General features: G+C 48.0%; 1 long non-coding RNA gene across 1 annotated transcript; it reads left to right on the top strand.

Annotated features, from left to right (window-relative positions):
- The first annotated feature begins 412 nt into the window (after positions 1 to 412).
- Positions 413 to 12,073, top strand: Gm46587. The gene is made up of 2 exons (XR_001782168.1): positions 413 to 1,147; positions 11,224 to 12,073. It is a non-coding gene; the product is annotated as a predicted gene, 46587 (long non-coding RNA).
- Positions 12,074 to 26,254: the final 14,181 nt, after the last annotated feature.

Raw genomic sequence — 26,254 nt, 5'->3', positions numbered from 1 at the left:
TCGCCACAGGCCACAGCCGTTCAATGGCTCCTGTAGCTTCCAGGGGGGAAAGTTGCACTCCTAAGCTCCCTCCCCCAACCGGCTTTGTCGCTTCTCTGCTTCCCCATTGGCTGGCAAGCACCTGGGCCACAGCTCTTCAGCACTTCTTGGACCTGCAGCCCATCCCAGAGATGGAGGATGCTGCTGTCCCACACCGGCTGTTAGCGAGATGGAGCCACCAACGTACAGCTGGCACACAGCAAGGGACTCGTAGTGTTCCTTGTCTTCCCTTCCCTCATGCTTGTACGACCTACAAAGGGCAGTCCACGTGGCAGCATGTTCTACACAGTGCTGTTATCCTTGGGCAAATACTTCCAGGCACAGCAAACAGGGACATTATTACGTCACTCAAGCTGATGCAGAAGAAGCCGTTTCCTAGACTTTATTCCTCTCACATCCCTGAAAAGTGGATAAATACCCTGTAAACTCTGGATGCTCGCCACTGGCCACAGAGTTATGATCATCTGGTTGTCTCCACAGGTTGACGCTAACGTTGGGCCTGCAGTAGCATCTTTAGAACGCTAGCTGGTCGATCATGATTGGCATAGACAGGGAAGCGGGGAGTACGGGCCGGTCATTCCAGGGTCCTATGATTTGACTCGGCATTGTCCAGAGCACGAGGAAGCACAGCAGAAACAGGGCCCAAGACTCCCTTTTCTCGGATGTGGAACCTGCTGTTTCAAACTGCAGGACTCAGACAAGGCAAGGCCCCAGCGCAATGGACAGCAGCTGATTTTGCGGGCTGAGGACTGGTTGGGTTGACCATGCTCAGACAAGAAAATCTATACAACACTGCTGCGGCTCTGAACCCCAAGCGCGGTTGTCCTACCCTTTCTTCCCAGCTCCCTGATTCACCCTTTCTCTGAAACCCCAGGAGAGTAAATAGCGATTAGGCAGAAACTATGTGGTGCTTTCCCATTCCAGATACTCCAGACTAGAGCGGCCGGGAGCTTGGAGCTCAGCCTGTTCCAGGGAAGTCGGGCAAGCATGAACTCTGCCCGTGGCTGGGACTCTCCTGACTCCAACGCCCTCTCAGTCACACCAGGGGTTCCAGATTTTCCCTATCTGCTGCCACACCCAACCTACCTGCTTGGGATTTGCATACTAGGTAAATTTTCTGCTCACTAAACATTTGCCTATTCTAGACTCACGACTGGGGCACTTCGGTCATCAGAGGGTTTGACAGCAGTCTCTGTTCTTGAGGACTTAAAGTTATCAGATGTCCTTTAAACCCCGTGGGCATGTCACATGCATCTGATTCTCACCTTTACCTTGTTCAGGGGCATTATTTTCTGAGTGTGTGTCATTCACAGTGAGCGGTCTTGGGCACCATGTCTCTTGTTCCACAGGGAACCTGATTGTGACTATTCACACCAGAGATAGACTTCCGAGGTCACTCTGCAAGGTCTAATAAGGTGAGACCTCTGGGTCTTCTGTCAACACCTTGAGATCCCAGCCTTGGGTCATGCTAGGTAATAGCCCTAGAAGGTTACATGTAAATGTGTTCCTGCTGCAGCTAGCAAGGATGATGTAAATGCGCCCCCCCCCCCAGAAAGCATGTGAGCAAGTGGGTGTGGCCAGGCACCCCATGGAGAGAGCTCCTGGGTGGAAAACAGCTACCACCACATTGGGACTTTGGGGCCCTGGGAAGAGAGCTTCCTGTTCCCAAATACCCTGATCCCTGCAAGTGTCTAACCAGGGATAGTGAAGTCTGGTAGCCGGGGCTGAGAGACCTTGGAGCACTTAAGTCCTTCTGCTCCTTATTGCTGAGTGAACCTGCATCTCTGAGATTCTGTTTAATCCTGTTAGAAGAAGATTATATAGGACCTATTTTAGTTTGTTTGTTTGTTTGTTTGTTTGTTTCCAGAGGGTTTCTCTGTGTAGCCCTGGCTGTCCTGGAACTTTCTCTGTATACCAGGCTGGATTCAAACTCAGATATTCAGCTGCCTACCTCTGCCTCCTGAGTGCTGGGATTAAAGGCCATCATCACCTGGCTGCACCTATTTTTATAAAGGATTACACTGCTTAATATTTGTTTTAGGTTTATTTTATGCATGTGAGGGTTTTGTCAGTATGTATGTGACCCCATCACTCTCTCTGGGTGGGTGTTTGTGAGCTGCCATACAGGCGTTGGGAACCTAACATAGGTCCTGCTGAGCCATCTATCCCACCCGAAGGAATACACTGTTTAAAAACACATGCATGAGCAGTGGAATGTGTGTAGAGTCAGAGAAGCTTTTGAGGGCTGGTTCTCCACTGTGAGGTCTGGTATGGAGCTCAGACTCCTGTGGCAAGGACCTTTACCTACTGAGTCATCTTTCTGGCCTACCATTTTTGAGACAAGTTCTCCCACTGAACCCTGAGCTCACACTTTGATTAGGCAGGGTTACCACTGAGTCCCCAGGATCCAGCTGTCTTTACCTGTCAATGATGGGGTTATGGTATGGGCTAACACATCTGACTTTTGTTGGGGTGCTGGGGCTCCAAACTCAAATTCCCACACTTGCACAACAAGCGCTTTACCCCCCGAAGTGATCTCTCTAGTTCCCTATAAAATGTATTATTTTATGTGCACATCTGTATGCGTGCTCATGAGTACCACAGCACAGACGTGGATGTCAAAGGGTGACTTATGACTTTCAATTTCTGCCTTGTTTGTGACATAGGGTCTCTCTTATCTCAATACACTCTAGGTTAGCTGGCCCTTGAGCTGTAGGGGTGAGTCTCTTGAGCTGTAGGGGTGAGTCTCTTGAGCTACAGGGGTGAGTCTCTTGAGCTGCAGGGGTGAGTCTCTTGAGCTGCAGGGGTGAGTCTCTTGAGCTGCAGGGGTGAGTCTCTTGAGCTGCAGGGGTGAGTCTCTTGAGCTGCAGGGGTGAGTCTCTTGAGCTGTAGAGGTGAGTCTCTTGAGCTGTAAGGTTGAGTCTCTTGAGCTGTAGGGGTGAGTCTCTTGAGCTGTAGGGGTGAGTCTCTTGAGCTGCAGGGGTGAGTCTCTTGAGCTGCAGGGGTGAGTCTCTTGAGCTGCAGGGGTGAGTCTCTTGAGCTGCAGGGGCGAGTCTCTTGAGCTGCAGGGGTGAGTCTCTTGAGCTGTAGAGGTGAGTCTCTTGAGCTGTAAGGGTGAGTCTCTTGAGCTGTAGGGGTGAGTTTCCTGCCTCCCACTTTGCCAAGGACACGTTGCAAGGAAGTACAAAGTATGATACATTATACCTGGCTTGAGTCCTTTTTTTAATGACTGTTGCTTTAAGGTTTTTTTTTTTTTTTTTTGACATCAGTGTCACTTCTGCTAGTGATACCCAGGAAAGGTGGTGTTGTATTTCAGGATGTGTTGTGTTCGTTTCTCCTTTATGGTGGGAACATCTGAAGGGCAAAACTGGAATCTCAGGAAATAATAGTTTGTGTGTTATTATGTGCCACCTTGAGATCCTACCCTGTCCTCAGCACCTGTCACTGGGGCCAGGCAAAGGAGGCACACCATTGATGTCACTCTGTGATGACATGTCATCTGACCACAGACTTGGTGTACATTTTGTGAAGAGAGAACACAGCACAGGTGGTCAGAGCAGAGACTGCCCCACAGGACAACCATGAACCCCCCCCCCAACCCCTCTCTCGTTTCCTTCTACCAGCCTATTTGGCTATTTGGGGCTCTTATCTGTAAGGAGGCAATTTAATCCTCCTTCATGGAATCCAAAGTCATAAACCCATTCCCCAGGGAGCTTGGGTAATAAGAAAGAGCAAAGTTTAGTATTACGCTCAGATAAGAGGCTTGTTTGAACAAGATCACACACAAAGCCAGTCTGATCCTCGTACCCTTCACTCTTCAGTCCCCTCTCCCTCCCCCGCTTTGGCGTGTAAGATTGGAGAGTGTGCTCCATCTCCATCCCCGCCAGCACATTGCTCTCAAGGGTACGTGTGTCTGCTGCCACCCTCCCTCACCTCTATACCTGAAGTAAAACTGCACCGGCTCATTTGCATTTTGCTAGCAGAGCAAAGGTCCACCCACACGGTGGCTGGTTCCAGCGCCCTGGAGTTGCCTGACCTGAGTTAGAGAAGAAGCAACAGTAGCAACCTGGAAGTGTTCCCTCTGAGACTGTAGCCATGTAGAGTCTGGCAGGGAGCTGCCCTTTGTTCTGTTCCTGGCCCCACGCAAGGGGAGACACTCAAGGACAGAGGACAGACACGGCAGAGGAAAGGTGCATGACGATTCACAGTGGCTCCTTCCTCAGGACCACCAAAGTCGGCTTGCTTTGTTCGCACTGTGGGTGATGTGTTCAGCCCCCATGATAAAGGGCGGGGCCACGGGTCGTCATGATCTTTAAGTGACACAGAAAACTGTCCACCTAGTTCTCCTTCCCTCTGCAGATCTGTCAGGCAGAAGCAGTGTGGAAGTGATATTGCATTCACCTGGGAAAGTCAAATGAGGGTACGCCTTGCACCAGGCTGGCCTTCTCAGGCTGCAGTTTCCTGGGCTGTGGTGAGGACTGGGGTGTCATTGCCACTGAAGGTACAGGGGGCAAGGATTCCTGCCACCAGAAATCATGGCAGGACCTGGAGCTTCAAGCAGAAGGGCCAGCTCCCTGTCCTGGTTTACAGGATTCTAGGTCAGGGCCCAGCAAACCCTTCTCATGACACTTCTGGTACATTCCACAGCATCTGAAAGGGCTTTTGTCCCCACCTAGGGAGAACAAACAACAAAGGCTTGTTGTGGGGTGTAGGCTTGGAAGGGGAAACTTTTTGCCTGAGGAGTCTAGCTTTGCCCGTTGGCGGCTTTAGCACTGATGTAGTCAAACAACAGGATCAGGAGGAGGGCGGCTTCTGGGTTCCCACACATGTGGGCTGCTGTCACATGCCCAACACACACACACACACACACACACACACACACACACACACGCACGCACACACATACTTCAACCAAGTGTTCCTGCCCAGCTATTAGGACAGTCCTAGCAGCTATGGCTGGAAGGCTGTGGGAAGACAGTCAGTCAGCCCTTCAGGAGAGGGATCTTGCTTGTAACTTCATTTTCCCTGGGTGCAATATAGACCCAGAGTGAGCTACCACTTGCCATGGGTCACACCAAGCCTCACAGTACCTACCCATGAGCATGTGAGGCAGGTCTGAGGGTGTTGTTCAGGGATAGAACACTTGCTTAGCATGAAGCAAAGTCCTAAGTTTATTCCTGACACCTCAAATAAACACACACACAGCACACACACACAGAGACGTGCATCAGAGAGCTAGGAAGCACTGAAGAAAGATCTGTCTCGCAAGTCCATCCCGGGGTCCCTTCAAATTCATGCCAGTCGTGATCTCCAGGCCCCCATAGCAGCAAACTTACTGAGACATCCCTGAGGATGGGGGGAGGGAGGGTCTCCTCTGGTCCTTTGCTTCACTCTTCTCTTCCCCTTCTCTGGTAACTGCTGTGGATTTGGGTGTTGTCAGGTCTTTACACTTTGTCTGAGGCCATCTCAGTCACCAGGCCTGATGACCTATGGGACCCAAATGGTGGAAAGAGAGAACCAAATTCCCCTTATTATCCTCTGATCTCCACACACACACGGTGGGCATGCATGTACCCATCAACACTGTCTTAGTCATGGTTTCTATCGCTGTAATGAAACACCATGACCAAAAGCAACCTGAGGAGGGAAGGAGAGCTAAATGGTCTACCATCCAAGGAAGTTACAGAGAGCACTTGGGGCAGAAGCTGATGCAGAGCCCATGGAGGAGTCCTGCCTACTGGCTTGCTCTTCATGGCTTGCTCAGCCTGCTTTCTTATAGCACCTAGGACCATCAGTCCAGAGGTGACCTCACCCACAGTGGGCCCTCCCATATCAACCATCAATCAAGAAAATCACAACAGGTGTGTTCACAGGTCTATCCTATAGAGGCATTTTCTCGGTTTAGAGTCTTCTTTCCAAATGACCCTAGTTTGTGTCAAGTTGATATAAAAACCTAGCAAGTGCACACGCGCGCGCACACACACACACCACATAAACACACATGCAGGCAGACAGAGACACACACACATACAAATACACATGCAGATATATATACACACACAGTGAATAAAATGTAATTTACAACTTTTATGGAGATGGAAGGGTGGATCCGTGGTTTAGAGCCCTGGATACTTTACCAGAGGGTCTAGAGGTTCCACCCCCAGCTCCGACATGGTAACTTTAGTAACAGGGATCCAACATCCTCTTCTGGACTTGAGGGCACCAGGGATGTATGTACACGGACATATGTGTAAGTAAAACACTCACACCCAGAAGATGAAAAGGTAATAATAAAATAAACTCTTAAACAACAACAACAAAAAGAGCCCTGGTTGTTCTTCCAGAGGACCCAGATTAGATCCCCCGCACTCACGAGGCAGTTCACAACCATGTCTGATTCCAGTTCCAGAGGAGCCAATGCCCTTGTTTGGTTTCTGTGGACACACACACATAACACACATAACACACACACACACACACACACACACACGTAAATAAATCATAAATAAAAGGGTGGTATGGTGGTAGGCACACCTTTGCTCACAGTGCTAAGGAGGCAGAAGCAGGAGATCTCTGAATTTGAGGGTAGCCTGGTCTACAGAGCGAGTTCTAGGAAGGACAATCAGAGCTACACAGAGAAACCCTTTCTTGAAAAACAAACAAACAAAAATAAAAATTGTGTGAGAAAAAACTTTTCTTACCAAATCAGTTAGCTCACATATTATTCATCATTTTATTGGGCCCCATAAACAGAACCAAGCATTCCCTTACAGACTGTAACTAGGGCACTCAGCTCTCAAAGGTAGTAATTGTTATGTCCTTTATTACTGGCATATCTTAACAAATGCCCGGCCTGGCATCTGTTCCAATATCACAGGCTATCTTTGTGTTGTGTGAAAATAAAAACAGTCACAGACAGAGGGAGTTGGGAAACTGAAGTATCACTCCCAGCCCTGCTTGACTGACCAGTTCTCCCTTGGGCAAGACATGCCTCTCACCAGGCCTCCTTTCCCTTGTTTGTAAACACTCTCTGAGCCTCCCAAACAGCCTGGAGTGGAGTCACCTAGGGTGCTGGCTAAACATGCAGACCCCAGAGCCCTCTGGGGGCAGGGCTGGGTGACAGCCAGAATCCAGAGCCCTCTGGGGACAGGGCTGGGGTGATGGCTAGAATCCAGGTTTGTTTAGTTTGGTCTAGTCTTTGCAGACAGAGTCTATCTCAGGATGGTTTAGAACTCACTATCTTCCTGCCTCAGCCCACCCCTTCCCCCCACCTCCCGCCAAGGGCTGGAACTTTGACCAAGGCTGAGGTGGAGTCTATAGGGTCTTTTTTCACTTTGGTACTGCAGACTCACTTGATCTGAGTCTGCATGCTTGCCTAGTCAAGTACTCTGACAAACATTTTATAGTTATTCACTGAAAGAGTCTCTCCACATAGTTGTCCAGGTGAGCCTTTATCTTACCACCTCCCTCCCTGGCATCCTCAGTAGCTAGGATGACAGGCGTGTGCCACCGGGGCAGGCTGAAGTCAGTATCCTTCATCCAAGCAGTTCAGAGGATTCTTTTTCTCACCACATTTGGAAACCATGAACACCAGACGGTTGCTAAGGGCTCAGATTATGCTATGATCAGTAATTTATAAAAATAGTCTTCTGGAAAAAGAAAAAAAAAACCATGAAGCTGAAAAATGATCCTGACACAAAACGTCTCCCATTTCCTGGGCATAGTTTGTGAAGACCCTCGGCTTTTGTTCCTAACACAGGATCGACACACTTAACAGTGCCCTTGTGCAATGGAAACCTAGCTTAGGTGTTCCTTCCTCTGGTGGCCTTTGGCTGGAATTTTGCCAGGGCCCAGCCTCCTCTCCCCACCCCCCACCCCCCACCTGCCCACAGAGGTAGAAATTCTTTGGGACCTCAACAAATATTTCCCCAGACTCCTGCATGACTCAATCCTCAGTTCCTTAACTGGGTGTTCACTGCAGTGTCAATTTGCTTATCTGAGATGCTTTTCGTAGGATGAAGGCTTGCGTCTGCTACCCTCCTCTAGACTTGGTTTTTCTCCTTAGCACTGTCTAATCTACTGACTATTTCATCCGTCTGTGTTACTTCTCATGTGTCTGGTCCCTGCTACATCCTCAGTGCCTATACTAGAACATAGTAGATGCTCAATAAATATCTGTAGCTTCAAGGAATGAGATATTTGCTGGATGAGTCAAAGAGTAAATACGTGATTCCTAGGAAAGGGCTCAACCTTTGACCCATGGGAACAGACACTCCAGCCCCAAGTCAGGGCCCAGCCTACCATTAGACATCCACCTTACCTCTGGCTCACACATACGGTAACGGTTGTACACTGTACTGAGAAGTCACTCCTGTGGCCCTGAACTAATTGGATCTTTTGGACACAGTTGCCCCTCCCCCTTCTTTCTCTTTCCTGCCATCAGGATCCTTTGAGAACTCAAGCTAAGTGGTGGTGGTGGTGGTGGTGGCAGAGGCGTTGGTGGCAGTGCATGCCTTTAGTTACAGCACTCAGGAGGCAGAGACAGGCAGATCTCTGTGAGCTCGAGGCTAGCCTGGTCTACAAGTGAGTCAGTCCAGAAAAATCAGGGCTCTGTTACATAGAGAAATCCTGTCTTGCCACCCTCCCGAGAGAGAGAGAGAGAGAGAGAGAGAGAGAGGAGTGTAGAGCAGGTTAAAGTATTTACTTTCTGTGGAGTTCTAGTTCTGATCCCTAACACTGAATAATCAATAAATTAAGTAGTAAAGAGGAGATTGTGGGACGCCTGACTTGCCAGCAAGTGAGACGCCACAACAGGATCCTTCTACAACACGTTTATTGGGAGAGCATGGACGGCGTAGGCGAAAGACCCCGAGCCCCAGAAATGGCGCTGCTTATATAGGCCTAGGAGTGACGTGTCCATACCTGATTGGTTATGCTACCAGTACCTCATTAATATGCGTCGGGCCAGGCAGTGACTAGGCAAAAAACTCTTATGCACGTGCGCACATTGGTTGTTTACCCATAATCATGGGTGGTGGCCAGTGGTAGCCAGCGCCATCTTGTAATGGCGTTTGTGGCTTCCCACAGGAGATCACCCTGGGATCCACTCATACCCAAAGGCACGAGACATGACAAACAGACCATGACAGAGATGAAACTAGGCCAGAACACTAGCTTCTTGGCTGCTTCGTCATCGTTGGTCTAGGCTTACCAGGAAACAGTCACAGGTGCTCATTGCAGGAAGGATTGTTGCCACGTCAAAGGACTACCATCGTGAGCAGTGCTGTGGGGAACTGTGAGCGAGGCTCCAGGAGAAAAGGCAGAGGGCACTTTGTTCCCTGAATTGTTCTCAGACATGATTTTGTGCCTCCTGCAACAAACATTGGCATTCAAATTTCAATTTATTCTTGATGGATGTCAGATCATACGGTAGAACCCAGCCTGGTCAGCGAACCCTGAATCTGATACGGCCTTCTGCCTTGCTTCCATGCTTTCCCAGATAGAATCTATAGTACGTCCAGGCAACTGTGCTTCCGTGGGTCTGTCCTGACGAAGTTCTGGGATAGGGCTGCTCTGTCAGTATTCAGTATGTGCTTACTGATGTTTATTTATGTGTTGTTTTTTTCCTGAACTCAAACCCTTCCTTGGATCACTGCTTGCTGTGTTTCATGTGTGCATAAAAACACACTGACTCCAAAGTAAGGCTGTCTGCAGCCTAGACTGTGGTACGCCTCGACCTTTAAGGTCCTCAGATTCCAGGTCTTGCACACAGATCTGCACAGGTTAAACCGAGCAGGAAACAAAATCTCCTTTTACTTTAACCCTAGGAATGCTCAGCAGCACAGGCTGCTATCATGGCTGATTTTTTACTTCTTAATTTATTTAATTTGCCCTCAACCTCGGGCAGCAAAAATTTGCTTTTTCTAAAGTCAGTAAATAGTTCACATACTACGGTTAGCTCAAACCAAAACCAAAACCCAAGCTGGGAAGTGGTGGGGGATGGGATGCTGGAGATGACTCGGCAGCGAGGACCTAGGTTTGGTTCCCAGAACCCTCGTGGCATCTCACAACTGTCTGTAACTCTAGCCCTCCAGTGCCAGGGGGTCTGATGCTCTTTCTGGTCTCTTCAGAAACAGGTACACATTTGATTATACACGTGTTCGAATACTCATATACCCCCAAATTAAAATAAAAAATTCTAAACTAATAACAAAATAAGTTGGGTATGGTGAGGCATGCCCTTGGTCTCAACACTTGGAAGGTAGAGACAAGGGAGACCGGGAAACGGAGGCCACCCTTTGTTACAGAGTGAGGGTGAGGTCAGCACGGGCTACCTGAGACCATGTTTGGAAAAAAGTGGGGGGGAAGGTTGGAGGCATAGTTCGTCTGGCAGTGTTGATCTTGAAGCCAGAAGAAGGCACATTGTGTGCTGTTTTATTCTCTGCCTGTTCCTCTGTGGCAGTCTCTCCCTCTTCCTGAGGTGCACAACTTGCTAGGGCTCACTACCCACTACCTGCTGCACACCAGCAAACCCCAACTAGGTTACAAGTTGATACAGTGAAGTCAGACTTCTTGTGTGGGTGCCGGGATTTGAACTCTGAACGTTCATGATTTCAGAGCAAGGGCACTTAGCTGCTGGGTCATCTCCAGACCCATCTCAGCTTTTTGGGATGCTCCTATGCTTCTTTATTTAGACAGTCGGTCCTGAAATTTTTCCTTTCCTTTGTCAAGGGTCCTATTGGAGTTTCCCTTTGAGGAAGCTGTGATGCAAACTGTATTATTAGCCTGCTTTAGACATGAAGAGATTAACCACTGGATGACTGGTTACATGTAAATGATAAGAACTACATAACTGGCCCCAAAACACCAGCGCCTGTACCAGCCACTCAGGAGAGAAGCAGCATTGGCCAGCGTTTACTCGTCTTCATTCCTTTCCTTATGTGCAAGTTGATCTATAAAGAGAACATAAATTATCTTTTTTTGAGACTGGGTTTCTTTGTATAGCCCTGGCTGTCCTGGAACTCACTCTGTAGACCAGGCTAGCCTCGAACTCAGAAATCCGCCTGCCTCTGCCTCCCAAGTGCTGGGATTAAAGGCGTGCGCCGCCACGCCCGGCTGAGAACATAAATTATCTTTATAAACCAAGAATTAACTTGCTTCCTTTTCCATATTTATTTGTCCCAGGCTGGCTCCAAACTCACATGTGGCCAAGATTGCCCTTGAACTCCTGACCCTCTCAAGTGTAAGGATTATGGGCGAGAGTCACCGCATTCAGCTCAGTCGCCTGGTCTTGCTCAGTGAACAGCTGGAGCAATTACACCTATTGAAAGGAGCTCACCCTAAGTGGAAAAAGGAAGCCAGCGACTGTGCCTTCACCTGATTGAGGATTGCCAAGCAGGAAGCCAAAGGTGCAGAGGAGGAGGCCCAGGAACCTCAGTGGAGCCCAACAGTCACTGCAGGCCGCTCATCCTCACACCTATTGCAGAATGAACAAGGAAATTAAGCACAACGCCTGAAGCTCCAGCTCTTATCTATCCTGGGAAGAGCCAAAGCCCGTCTGAACCTGAGCGAAACTGGGCACAGTGGCTCCGTGGAACTTGTCTCCACCCTGCTCTCTCCGAGGAACTTCCATCTCTCTCCATCCTGCTCCCCCCACCTCCCACCCCTCTCGTTCCTTCTTCTTTTTTTGTGTGCCCAGTGCCCCAGGGTCCCAGCATCTTGCCATCCTTCATCCCCTTTCGAGTTAACTGCATCATCTACTAAATGGGTACAAAGATGTGTAGCTGACATGATGACACTGGATGATAGGGTTGTTGAAATGCTTACTGAAGTTAAATGAAGTACGCATGTACCAGGCAGGTAGTAGGTGTTCAATAGATCCACCACTTCACTCTCTAGAGAAGTTTGGCCTTCGTTGTCTCCCTTAGTCTGAGAGTGATTTTGTGTTTTCTCACCTTGTCCCTTGTGTCTGAGTAATGACACTTCAGTGACTCACACAAGCTAGTTTTTATTTTAATAAATATTTATGCATTCATTTATCCTTGTGCGTGCGTGCGTGCGTGTGTGTGTGTGTGTGTGTGTGTGTGTGAGCGCACACAAGCCTGTGTGTGCATGGCTATGGGTACCACACTCATTTTTCTTAGCTTTAACTACTGTCAGCAGAGAAGGATGTGAGTGAGAGAGTTTATCATTGGTGTTTGGCTGTGTGTTCTGAGCTGCTTTCTTGCGTATGCACTCAGAATCTATTAGATTTGGAGGGGGGCAGGGGCAGGGTGTCACTATGTAGCCCTAGCTAGCCTGGAACTCACTATGTAGAATAGACTAATCTAGAACTGACAGGGATCCGTCTGCTTGTGCCTCCTGGGTGCTGCTGGGATTAAAGGTATACACTGCCATGCCTGGCCTTCATTTATGAGGAGTAAGAACTGCTTTTCCTGTCTGTCTTGGCAACTGGTTTGCTGAAGGGATGGCCCTTTTCATGTGCAAATAGCCCACCTCCATTTCTTTACCACTGAGCTGTTGGGCCCAGCTGAGAAACAATCCAAGAAAGGGCATAAGATGAGTCAGGAGGCCTCCTGGGGTTAACCACTGAAGCTAACGTTTGCCTGAAACCCAAGTCCAGCATCCCAGTCACCTGCATGCTTTGACTGTTCCCATGGGTGGTATTGTAAGGGTGAAAGACACAAAGGATTTCAAAGACTCACTGGGAAAAAAAGGAAGCACAATATTTATTAACAATATTTTAGCTGGGCAGTGGTGGCGCACGCCTTTAATCCTAGCACTAGGGAGGCAGAGGCAGGTGGATTTCTGGATTCAAGACCAACCTGGTCTACAGAGCGAGCTCTGTGACAGCCAAGTCTACACAAAGAAATTCTGTCGTGAAAAGCCAAACCAAAAAAAAAAAAAAACTAAACTAAACTGTACTGGCTACTTTTGTGTCAACTTGACACAGCTGGAGTTATCACAGAAAAGGGAGCTTCAGTTGGGGAAATGCCTCCATGAGATCCAGCTGTAAGGCATTTTCTCAATTAGTGATCAAGGGGGAAAGGCCCCTTGTGGGTGGGACCATCTCTGGGCTGGTAGTCTTGGTTCTATAAGAGAGCAGGCTGAGCAAGCCAGTAAGGAACATCCCTCCATGGCCTCTGCATCAGCTCCTGCTTCCTGACCTGCTTGAGTTCCAGTCCTGACTTCCTTGGTGATGAACAGCAATGTGGAAGTGTAAGCTGAATAAACCCTTTCCTCCCCAACTTGCTTCTTGGTTATGATATTTTGTCCAGGAATAGAAACCCTGACTAAGACACTAAACTAAAAAAACTCCAATATTTTTTCCATCTGGCCATGGTGGTACGTGCCTGTGTTTCCTACATGCAAGAGATGGAGGCGAGAGGAGCAGAAGTTTAAGGCCATTCTCAGAAAATTCAAGGCTCTCCTGAACCACGTGAGATCGCCTCAGAAAACCAAAGGAGCAGCAGCAGCAACAACAACAGTAATGATAATGTTTTATTCATATGCTGATGCAATATTTTGACATTTCGGATATATAAACATTATTATCATTAATTTTGATCACTGGGGAGGTAGCTCAGTAGGTAAAATGCTTGCTGGGCAAGCCTAAGTACCCGAATTCAGATCTGTAGTACCCACGTGAAAGCCAGCTGTGGTGGGGTTCTTTGTAAACCCAGCACTGATAGAGAGGAGACAGCCAATCCTGGAGGCCAGCGGCCCTGACCAGTGAACTCCAGGGTCCCTCAGAGATCCTACTTGAAAATAAAATAAAACAAGGCAGAGAGTGATAGGGGAAGGTGCCTGCCACTGCACCACACACACATCAGGAAAGCATTCCTGCACATACGTGCACAGACGTACCGTACTCACGTGTTCACCTTTTGTCTTTTCCAAGACGATTTTTATTTATTTCATCATTTTACTCACCTGCCTCTGTGTGTACATGCTCAAGCATGATTGCAGTGCATGTGTGTGGTGTGTCTTAGTTAGGGTCTCCATTGCTGTGAGCAGACACCATGACCAAGGCAACACTTATAAAGGACAATATTAATTGGGTCTGGCTTCCAGGTTCAGAGGTTCCGTCCATTATCACCATGGTGGGAGGCATGACAGTCATGGTATTGGAGAAGGAGCTAAGAGTTCTGCATCTTCATCTTAAAGCAGTCAGGAGAAGACTGGCATCCTCTAGGAAAAAGCTCCCATTGCCCACCCCCACAGTGACACACTTCCTTCAAGGCCACACCTCCCACAAGGCCACATCTCCTAGTAGTGCCACTCCCTTGCCAAGCAGATTCAAACCACCACACAGCACATGTGTACAGTGCCCGTGGACGCCAGGAGCGAACAACAAAGGACGGATCTCCTGGAGCTGGATTTCCAGTCACCTGACATATGAGCTGAGATTTGAGTCCCAGCCCCACACACACAGGAGGAAGACTTCTTAATTACAGAGTTGCCTCTCCAGCCCATTTCCTTCCTTCCTTCCTTCCTTCCTTCCTTTCTTTCTTTCTTTCTTTCTTTCTTTCTTTCTTTCTTTCTTTCTTTCTTTCTTTCTTTCTTTCTTTCTTTCTTTCTTTTTTGAGACAGGGTTTCTCTGTATAGCCCTGGCTGTCCTGGAACTCACTCTGTAGACCAGGCTGGCCTTGAACTCAGAACTCCGTCTGCCTCTGCCTCCTGAGTGCTTGGATTAAAGGCGTGCGCCACCATGCCCGGCCTCCATTTTCTTTTCTCACATGTGCCGTCTAGAAAGTTGAATGCGACCTATGTGTTCACATGGTAGTGTTCCGACAGTAACATTGGTCTAGCAGGCTGCGGAGGAGGTGGCCTGGATACTTACTGATGATGTCAGGCACACGCAGGCTGTTAGGTTGCGTGCCTGTCCTCAGATAGAACCAGATTCAGATTGGAACCAAATCATGATTACATTTAGGATGAGTTCAGGGAGGAAAGAGTGTCCCACTGCTATGAACTGGATCAACAAATTCTCCACAATTTACTCTGAACTTCTGGCTTTCAAGTCAGGCTGGACAATAGTAGGGTGTGGCCCAGTAAAGATTCCACTGGGGAGAGAAAGTCCCAGTCCAGGAGGGGTAGCTTCTAGAACAGCAGTTCTTAACCTGTGGATCGTATATCAGACATTGTGCATATCAGATATTTACATCTGATTCATAGCAGAGGCAAAATTACAGGTATGAAGTAACAATGCAATAGTTTTGTGTTTGGGGGGGGGTCACCACAACATGAGGAACTGTACTAAAGGTCTCAGGCTTAGGAAGGCTGAGAACCACTGCTCTAGAAGGTTGAGGCTAAGCTGTTGCTTCTGCTATTGGCTTCTTGGTTGTTCTTTTCTCTCGAGTGCAAGCAGCACGCAGGAGTCGGGCGCTGGTAGAGGGCTGGAGCCAGCAGAATTACGTTACATGTGAAAGAAACCCATCACATTATTTAAAAAGATTATCTTGAGATTTAATAAGTACAGATGATTTTATTTCTATTTCCCTCCCATACTCATTAGGATCTCTCTCCCCCTCCCTCTCCCCTTCCCCCTCCCCCTTCCTCTCTCCCCCCTCCCCCTCCCCCTCCCCCTCTCTCCCCCTCCCCCTCTCTCCCCCTCCCTCTCCCTCTCTCTCTTTTTCCAGTATCTTGCTATGTAGCCCAGGTTGTTCTTGAACTACTGATTCTCCTGCTGCTCTTGCCTCCTGAGAGCTGCTGGGATTGCAGACATTGCTGCCACAGCTAGTTTTTGTGGCTCTGGGCATCAGATCCAGGGCTTCCTACATGCTAGGCAAGCATCCCACGAACTTCGCAGCCCAGTGCAGTGCAGGCTAAAGGAGGCAGAGGGTTTTGGAGTGTTGGAGGGGCTCCATGAGCACCCTGTGTTAGGTGTGCACAGGCCTGATGGCTGAAAACTGAGGCTGCTTGTGAGCTAAGAGCATCTGTGAGGTTCTGGGTTCCAACCTTCCCATCTACCTTGTCATGGAGGGTTTGCCTGGTGAATAACCCAGTCTTGGAAATTTTGACTGTTCCTAGGCTCCACAATGGACATCTCATGACCTTTTCCTTCTAGGCAGCATCAGAAGGGAGGGAGCAGGTGGCCAGAAGGCCTGAAGGGAGCTGAGGTCACTCTGCTGCATACAAACCCTGCTCCAGCCCTTGACACTCTAGTACCCACTTCTGAGTCCTGAGAAAAGTTTACAGTTTCAGAAAATCTAATTGTGAAAAGCCAGAATAATGACAAACATTTTCACAGTGTTCCTGGACCAACCTACCTGACACAGAGGACAAGAAAATAACCCCTGCGGCATCCCAGTGGGCATTATTCAGGGGCTTAAGTTGGCTCAAAGCTGGTCTAATTGGATAGCATGCCACTGCCCAGCTCTGGGACAATCACAATGGGCCGTTTTACTGCTAATGGGCTTAGTGTTCAGTAGGGAAGAACATTTCCCATCATGCTTGATGTTTATATTAAATTCCCTGAGAGCTTGTTAGTTCTTGGCCTTTGGCCTTTCACCTGGTCTTTCTTCTGGTCACATTTCCCAGGGAGAGTAAAAGTAGGGGGTGGAGAATAAGCATTCCACCCAGGCCTGGGTCTGGAGTCTGACAGGGATTTGGCTTCTCTGTAGCACACACGGAAACCCAGATAAACACTAGGGCAAAAAGGAAGTCACTTCACAGCAGACCAGTGGGCTTGACAGAACCACATCCATCATGGATGCCTTGACCATCATCCCCACACATCTGTCTAACCAGTGTCTAGCAGACACCCCTGCCCAGAACCTCCCCATCTTTGTTTTGATGCCTTTATTGATGGGATTCCATCGATGCTTAGACTCCTTTAGTGACCCTTTCTTTAAGAGCTCAGAAACCTTCTGTCTTAGTAGGAACCGTGACTAAGGCAGCAGGAGGGCAGAAGAGAGCACCTGGTGTCCCACCCTGGCTTCTACGTGTGCTCTCAGGGTCACGGGTTACCCTCACATGTGCACACAATACGTACCACACACACTTAGACACAATCCCATAGAGCAATGCTTCTTAACCTGTGGGTCTCCTTTGGCAAACCTCTCTCTCCAAAATGTTTACATTACGATTCATCACAGTAGCAAAGTTACTGTTGTGAAACAGCAATGAAAATAATGTTGTGGTTGGCGTCGCCGCAGCATGAGGGACTGTATCAAAGGGTCACAACACTGGGAAGGGTATCAATTTCTAAATTTCTGATGCAAATTAAGCAGCCACCAAACCCTCCTATAAAAATGTGGCCCACACCTTTAATGCCACCACTAGGGACATAGAGATAAGAAGAGGTCCAGGCTAGCCTGATCTACATAGTAAGTTCCTGGCTAGCCGGGACTACATCGTCTTCAATAATAATAACAGTAATATATAGTTTATGGCAACATATAGGAATAAGTAAATAATGCAATGTGTGACATGAGGATTTGTTGTTGTTTTGGTTTGTTTGTTTTCGAGACAGGGTTTCTCTGTGTAGCCCTGGCTGTCCTGGAACTCACTCTGTAGACCAGGCTGGCCTCGAACTCAGAAATCCGCCTGCCTCTGCCTCCCAAGTGCTGGGATTAAAGGCGTGCGCAGCCACTGCCCAGGGAGATGAGGATTTTTAAATCCATCAGGCGAGAAGGCAAACTGAGGATCTGAGCTCGGATCCTCGGGGATCCTGTACAGTGCAAGACTGCGAGGAGCTCTGAGCAACGTTCCGCGCTCACATGGACCCTTCCTGCAAATGCAAACACCAAGTGCCGGGGGCTCCTGCAAACACCAAGTGCCAGGGGCTCCTGCAAGCCCACCTTCTGTCTCCACAGCGCTCTTGCTTTCTGCTTTTTTTTCGTTCTTTTCTTTTAAATCTATAGGTGGGTAGAAGGAACATTATGTTCTCAACCATATCTTTTCTTTCAAATCTCATGCACACACTGGTCTATAGTTACCAGCCATACGTGGCTGACTCCTACAGTAATCGTCAGCGCTCTCCTCTGAGTTCCAGGCTGGGGTAGTTGGCTGCCTGTGTTCCGTCCAGTCCTGGAGTCCCCGAGCTTAACGAACACAAGTAGAAGCCTGCAGCTCTCCTGCTTAAAACTTCAGCTCTTTCATTCTTCCATCCCCAGGAAAGGGATGAAGCCAACTGAACCCTGTGGTGGGTCCCCCCACTCCCACCCCGTCCCCTGTCCTCCGCGCCAGTGGAGACCCTCTTGCTGGGACCCCAGAGTTAGTCTACTATTCTAAGCTGTGGATACTGGGGTTCCACAGGTGTACACAAAGCCTTCTCCAAGTTTCTCTCATCTGACTGAAAGCAGACACATCTGGGGATTGGGGTGTTCACGAACTCCTCTTCAGGGAAGCTTTTACTGTCAGGAAAGACACCAAGAGTAAATCTATGTAAATCCCTCTACAGGGAGTTTGATGGCTACTGAAGAAGCTTGGAAAATGCAGGAGTAATCACAAAGATGCTAACCCTAAAGATGCTAACCCTAAACATGCAGGAGTATCAATCGCAAAGTTTCTTATCTCACACTCATTTCCCTGGAAATTCATTTAATGGTGGCAACACAAACGTTCCACTGGCATGCCCTCTCCTTCCCTGGGACATTGGGTGCACAATTCTCCGACTTTTAAAATTATAATTAATTATTGATGTGTTTGGAAATTTTGCCTGCACATGTGTCTGTGCGCCATGCCTATGCCTGGTGCTAGCAGGGGCCATCACATTCTAAGAAACTGAGTATGTCATGTGAGTGCTGGGAATTGAACCCGGGTCTTCTGGAAGAACAGCCTGTGTTTTTAACCAGTAGCAGCACACGTCCCACCCCACCCCCACCCCTTTTAAACAGTATCTTACCATGTAGCCCAGGCTGAACTCAAATTCTTTTTTTTTCAAAAACATGCTTTTAAGCTGGGTGTGGTGGCACACTACTTTATTCCCAGCGTGTACGAGGCTGAGGCACATGGATCGCTGTGAGTTTAAGTACATAGCCTAGTCTGCTTAGGCAAGTTCTAGAATAGTCAGGGCTACATAATAAAGCCTTCAAAACGAAGGATATTTTAATGAAGTAGTAATTTTGTTTTTTTGACACCGAGTTTTACTGTGTAGCCCTGGAACCTGCTCTGTAGACCGGGCTGGCCTCAAACTCATAAGATCAATCTCAATCTGTCTCTGCCTCCTGGGTGCTGGGATCAAAGGCGTGCGCCACCACTGCCAAGATAGCTGCCGTTTTAAAAAAAGACATTAATTTTATTTTTATTTGTGTGAGGGTCTGCATGAGCATGCATGGTGCCCAGAGAAATCAGAAGACAGAGTCAGAGCCCCAGAACTGGAGTTACAGGCAGTTGTAAGCCATCATATAATTGTGGCAACAAAGCCCGGGTTCCCTGCAAAAGCAGTAGAGCTCTTGACTACGGAGCCCTCTCTCCAGGCCCTTTAGAATGTTGTTATTTAATCATATTTTATTTAGTGTGTAAGTGTGTGCATATATACATTTGCATGCATGCATGTGGGTGTGTGTGGGAGGATGGTATAATGTGAATCTTGAGGTCAGAGAACAATTTGCCAGAGCCTCTTCTACTTCGTAGGCCTGAGAGTTTGAACTCAGCTCATCGGGCTTGGTTACAAGGGCTTTTACTTGCTGGATTATCTCCCTGGCCTGGTCTTGAACACTCTTCTCCTGCCTCAATCTCTAAAGTGTTGAGATAACAGAAATGTGTTTAATATAATTCTCTAGCCATTTAGTCAGCTTCTTTCATAAACATTTTACAAAGTGTGCGTGTGTGTGTATGTGTGTGTGTGCGTGTGTGTGTGTGTGTGCATGTGTATGTGTGTGTGCGTGTGTTTATGTGTGTGTGCGTGTGTGCGCGCGTATGTGTGTGTGTGTGCGTGTGTGTGCGTGTGTGCGTGTGTGTATGTGTGTGTGCGTGTGTGTTCGTGTGTGTGTGTGTGTATGTGTGCGTGTGTGTGCGTATGTGTGTGTGTGTGCGTGCGTGTGTGCGCGCGCGTGTGTGTGTGTGTGTGTGTGTGTGCATGCATGTGTGTGTGTGTGCATGAACAATGCATGCGTGTGGAAGACAGAAGTGACTTTGTGACCTTACTTCCCTAGCCCTAGCTCTCTGTAGGATTGGTGGAATTTGACTCCAGTCCTTTGGTCTGCACTCCAGTGCTTTTCCTGGCTGAGCTGTCTAGCAGGCCATCCGTCTCGTGTAAGCTTTTGTAGACACATTAAATAACTTACTTTTCTTCCTGTTAATCTGACCTTTGTTGTTTTCGTTTGCAGGGGCTCAGGAGCAGAAAGTTTGGTGTCCCAACACTTCCTTATGCGTGTGTTCTGCTGTATCAGCTTCCTTGGCCACAGACCTCCTCCCCCCCAGAGCTCTTTTTTTTTCTTCCAAGAATGTTTTCCCTCCAGCTGACACTGACCACTCTGAATCACATTCGAGTTGGAGGCTCTGTCCCTCCAGCTGCTTTCCCACACTTTCCCTTTATAACACTTTTACACTAGCAATAAAAACGTGATCACTTGACTCATATGTTCTCCCCAGTAGTGAGCAAGCTTCTTCCTTGTCCCCTCCCCTTCTCTCCTCCCCTCCCCTCCCCCTCCCTCCCTCCCTTCCCTGCTCCCCTCCCCTTTCCCCTCCCCTCCCTATTTCCCTCCCTCCCCTCCCCTTCCCTCCCTCCTCTCCCTCCCCTCCCCTTCCCTCCTTCCCCTCCCCTCCCTCCCCTTCCCTTCTCTCCTCCCCTCCCCTTTCCCCTCCTGTTCCCTTCCCTCCTCACCTCCCCTTTCCCCTCCTCTCCTCCCCTTTCCCCTCCCCTTCCTCCCCTTCCCTCTTTCCTTCCCCTCCCATTTCCCCTCCCACCCCTTCCTTTCCCTCCTCTCCCCTTTCCTCATCCCTTTCCTCCTTTACCTTCCTTCCCCGCCCCCATTTGTTTTTAGAGTCTCACTGTGTAGGCCATGGTGGCCTTGGACTTCTATGCTGTCACAGCCATTCTAGAGTTAGAAGAATAGGTATGAGTCACCAAGCCCAGATCAGCTCTAAGAGTCTTGATGGCAAGGGTCCTGCTTGTATTTGCTTAACATTGTATTCTAAGTTCCTAGCATGAAGTAGGCTCATATGCACAAAATTACATGCTGAGGGACTAAGGGACTAATAACCCAGCAGTAAACTTGCCTAGAGGTGCGTAAGCCCTGAGCTCAGTCTCCAGCAAGAACATCAATCTGTGACTGTGTGATTCAGCATGCACACTGGGCAAATGCATGAACAGACGACAGGAGAAACTCTGCCTGTCATAGACTAGGACTGCTCCTCTCCCAACACCCAGTCAGCGCAGGTCTTTGAAGGCCTGTTACATAGCTGGGTCAAAGCAATCTCGAATAGCCAGTGTAGTGGGGGCCAGGCTGCTACTCTATCCGGGTAACTGTCCTGGGCTGGGATTAGATGACAGTTTACTTGAGAGGGGCTGACCCAGAAAACCATCCTGCAACATGCATGAGAGATCCCGATCAAGCCTAAAAATAGTTCTGTCACTGGGCAGGAAACCCTGAGTGAAGGTCCCACCTCTCTCCTTCACAATTCTGATGCTACACAGCCTTTTGCCCTTTTTACTGAACCAGAGAATTACAGAGAGGGCAGCTGTTTGCTGCCTAACAGCTGTACTATTTAGTTTTTTTTTTTTTTTTTTTTTTTTTTTACTTGCTTGCTTGTTTGTTTGAGATGGGGTCTCATGTAGCCCAGGCTGGCTTCAAATTTGTCGTATAGCTGAGTCTGGCCTTAAATTTCTGATCTCCTTCCTATTCATCACAAGTGCTGATACTATGAGTGTGATACCTCCACACTTTATCCATCCACCTATCTATCTATCTATCTATCTATCTATCTATCTATCTATCTATCATCTATCTACCTACTACCTATCATCTATCTATCTATCTATCTATCTATCTATCTATCTATCTATCTATCTATCTATCTATCTCATCTCTCCATCCATTCATCTACCTATCCATCTATCCATCCATCTATCATCCATCCATCCATCCATCCATCCATCCATCTATCTATGTAGTGGTGGAAATCAAATTTAGGGCCATGTACAGAGTAAGCAAGAGCTCCATTCACTGCCCAGTCCCCACATCCAGCCCACTCAGGGCCATAGCAATGGTTCCTTCAGGAGCTAAGAGGATGGCTCCCTAAGGCGAGGTGCTCTGACAGCCTCTAGGCCTTTGAACCTTTATAAGTTGTCCTGCATGCTACAACTCAGCCTTGGCGAGAGAGCCTCCATTTTGGTTTCTTCCATTTGCTAATTCTACCCTCACTGTATGCCCTACCCCTCCACCCCCACCCCCACCTCAATATCACAGGGGTGGGAATGGAAATGAAAACCAGACACTGCACTAGAGCTTGGAGAAACACTGTAGTGTGCTGTTGCCTGTTCTCCAGTCTCGTTCATGTCTTTAAGAATAAATTTCATCATCTCTATTTATGTACGTGTGGTCTGTGTGAACACATGGCACGCATGTGCACACATGTGGAGCAATCTGCAGAAGCCAGAGGAGAGAGAACATCAGATCCCATGAAGCCAGAGTTACTGGTGGTTGTGAATTGCCTGACATGAGTGCTGGGAATTGAACTCTGGTCCCCTGGAAGAGCAGCAAGCTCTTTTAACTATTGAGCCAAAGCTAACTGCCCATCTGTCAGCAGGGCTGACTAACTCATGGATTGGGAACTTCCTTTCCCCTACAGTCCTCACAGTCACCCAAAAACCATGTATCACCAACCTACACTGCGTGGACGAGTTTATCATTGCCCTCTCTCTGACCCTAACAGAAACTGAGTCCCTGGAAAGAGTCAGTCCACACTAGCATATGTTCAATAAATGGAGACACTGCTCACTTCTACTCCCTTCCAACCTCATGAACATTTATGGGAAGTTTGCTTTAATGACCAGGGTCAGGTGACAACTATGTAAAGACTTGGGAGGGGAAAACTCAGCCCTCCTCCCCAATGGCCTCCTCTTTCTTGAGATGTGTTGATATTTTAATCAGATTACAGCAGGTCCTGCTGACCACTGTGATGACCTTGCCTATCTGTTCCCCGATCTCTCAGTCACGGGATATCCAAGTCGCAGTCAAAAGCTGTTTCAGTCCCTTCACTCCTGAATGGTCAAGCAGGCTGTCCCTGCAACACCCAACCACAGACAACATAAACGACTAGCAACGTCTGAGGTGCTGGTGTGGCTCATGTCTGCAACCCCAGCACTCTGAGATAGGAAGATTGCCACAAGTTTGAGGCCATCCTGACCTAGGCTACAGTATAAGATCCTGTCTCAACAAACAGATGCTTTCCAGATCCAGAGGTAACTAGAATGATCCCGAAACTGCCACCCTGGCTTGCTTTCATCTGAAGGAACTGAAGTCCCTGAAATGCTTAATCTACCTGAAGCTAAGAGTTCAAAAGCCATCAATCCCCTTTCTGACAGCTGAGGGGAGGCTGTGCCCTGCCTCCATCCTGCACAAAACACTGGTTTTTCAGGCCATCCCCTGCCCCGAGAGACTCCATTTTCTAAGCAGACCTGGACTCTGTCCTGATGATTTAGTTGGGGTTACAATTGTTGTGATGAAATGCAATGACCAAAAGCAAGTTGAGGAGGAAAGGAAGGGTTTACTTGGTTTGCACTTTAACATCTTAGTTCCTCACTGAAGCCAGCCAGGACAGGAACTCAAAGGGCAGGAACCCGTAGGCAGGAGCAGATGCAGAAGTAAGTCATGGAGGGTGCTGCTACTGACTTGCTCCTCGTGGCTTGTTCAGACTGCTTGCTCTCTCCTTGAACTTTGTCTGCTGTGGTCTCTTTAATGCTACCCCATATACACATATAACTACGTTTACCCATTGATGTGTGATCTATGAGCTGATATTGGTAATTAAGATTGGAACAAAAGAACCTGTGTTTTCCGACAGCTAGGTATCAGGGGGATTGGCACAACTCAGCAAATTGTAGACAACAATATTGCTTTATTGTCAGACAATACATTCTAACACTGTGGAGAGAGACACATGTGTCCGCCTATGTTTCTGGCATAGCATGCTTCCAACAGTTTGCTTGCCTTTATTTGTGTTCTTCTGAAGGCACAGTGTTGATGTCTGCTCTTGTATTTGACCAGGGCTAAAGTCGTACCTCCAAATTTTATGCTTCGTTCATATAGTTATAAATCAGAATAAGAGTTTATCCATCCATTTATAAAGATACTTTGTAACTGAGCTTTTATGCCTGTTGTTGGGCACATAATTTATTAACGGTGCAAGGAAAGAAAAACTTCTCTCTTGGTCTCCTAGGTTCTGTTTGGGGGGCCATGAATTAGATGACCAAATGAACAGGTATACAGGCTTAACTGATGTTTTAAGTTTTATAAGCAAGAACTACATAGAAAATAAGTGAAACTCCGAAGAGGTCGTTAGGGTCATTAGGGTCGTTAGGGTCGTTAGGGTTTTCACACCATTTTAACAGAGGACTCAAGAAGGAGCCCTGAGAGAAGGCTCAGCATGTAAAGGCACCTGTTACTGAGCCTAGACCCAGGGACCTGCACTGTGGAAGGAAGAACCCAATCCCGAAGGTCGCCTTTGGACCTCTACACACACGCCATGGTGTAGCTGAAAACACCCACCACACCCACAACACAATATGTGTGTAATTGTAAAGAAATATAAAAAGGGGGTCTGGGGAGATGGTTTGAGATGGTTAATCACATTCAGCAGGTACTGCTCATGCGGAGGACATGAGTTAGATTCCCAGAACCCACACTCAACAGCTCATGACTGCTTGTTACTAAAAGGGAATCCACCTTTGTCCTCTGATACATGATTTTATATACACACAGGTACACACACACATAGGTACATACATAATTCATGCGTGCGTGCATGTGTGTGTGTGTGTGTGTGTATGTGTCTGTGTGTTTGAGACAGGGTTTCTCTGTGTAACCCTGATTTTGCTGGAACTCACTCTGTAGACCAGGCAGACCTTGAACTTGGAGATCTGCCTGTCTCTGCCTGCCAAATGCTAGAATTAAAGGTATGCATCACTACTGCCTGGCACATAATTTTTTTTTTAAAGGAAAAGAGTTCAGGCTATGAAAGGCACTAATTCAGGGATTGTATATATGGGGAGAGGTAAAGGCATATAGGGCTGTTTTATAAGGTTTGTATTGCAGACTCAAGTTTCCACTGGGAAAAATGGTCTCAGCTGATTAACAGTAGCCCCTTCTTTCCAAGGGGGAAAAGGGAGACCTAGGAAAGAGATAAATGGGAATTTATGTTTCTTTTACAAAGTAAAATGCACTGACTTAATGATGAAGGCAAAATCTATAGCGCCACTGCAGTCTGACACTTAATCACATTCAGCTCAAGATAAGCCATCTGCCAAAGTATCGTGTTCAGAGTGGAGCATTCCGGCCTGCTGGATCCCCGTTTGCTCTCGAGAGGAGAAAAGGAAATACGAACCAGAAATTACATCGATCGTTTGTAGTCTGTTCTTTAAATGTACTTAGTGTTTGTTTTAATCAGGATGGGAGACACAGCATGAAGGATTATCTAGAAGGAAGCTTATATTCACGGATCCCTAAAAACAGGAGACGAGGCTCTTTCCAGAACCCCACCGGAAGGCATCAAGGTGGGCAGGAGGCAGAAGTAGATTCCAGTCCAGCCACTTTGTGGGGTCTTCCCAGGCAGGAATGGGTGATGCAGGCTGGCTGCACTCAGTCATCTTAGGATTAGATGGAAGAACCCGGGAAGGGCCTCTGGGTCTAGGGATGGTATCTGGTTGGAATGGTGGCAAGAGTGTGAAGATTGATAAAGGAGATGCTTATGCTGTTAGGATTTTAGGGAAAAGCCCTGCATCCAAGTCTCTCAATGGATTAGGCTTAGCCAACCATCCCATTATGCCAATGAAAGGGACAATCAATGGTGAGCAAGAGAAAGGTTTTCATAAATGTGATCATATCGGGAAGACAGGACGGCAGTTCAGTCTTCAGGGGCCGACAGATCTTCAACATTTCCTTCCAGAGAGAACCAAAGGAGATAACTGGGGTGCACATGTCCCACAGGGAGCACACAGGTCCCACAGGGAGGACTCATGACCCACAGAAGGTTACATATGTCCCACAGGGCAGCTGGCCTTGCTCAGACCAGTGAGTCTCATGGAGCATTTGTTCAGTCTGGTTCT

Source organism: Mus musculus, chromosome 17, assembly GCF_000001635.26.
Source record: "Mus musculus strain C57BL/6J chromosome 17, GRCm38.p6 C57BL/6J".
Lineage (NCBI taxonomy): Eukaryota > Metazoa > Chordata > Mammalia > Rodentia > Muridae > Mus > Mus musculus.
This window is presented reverse-complemented; position numbering and strand designations above follow the sequence as displayed.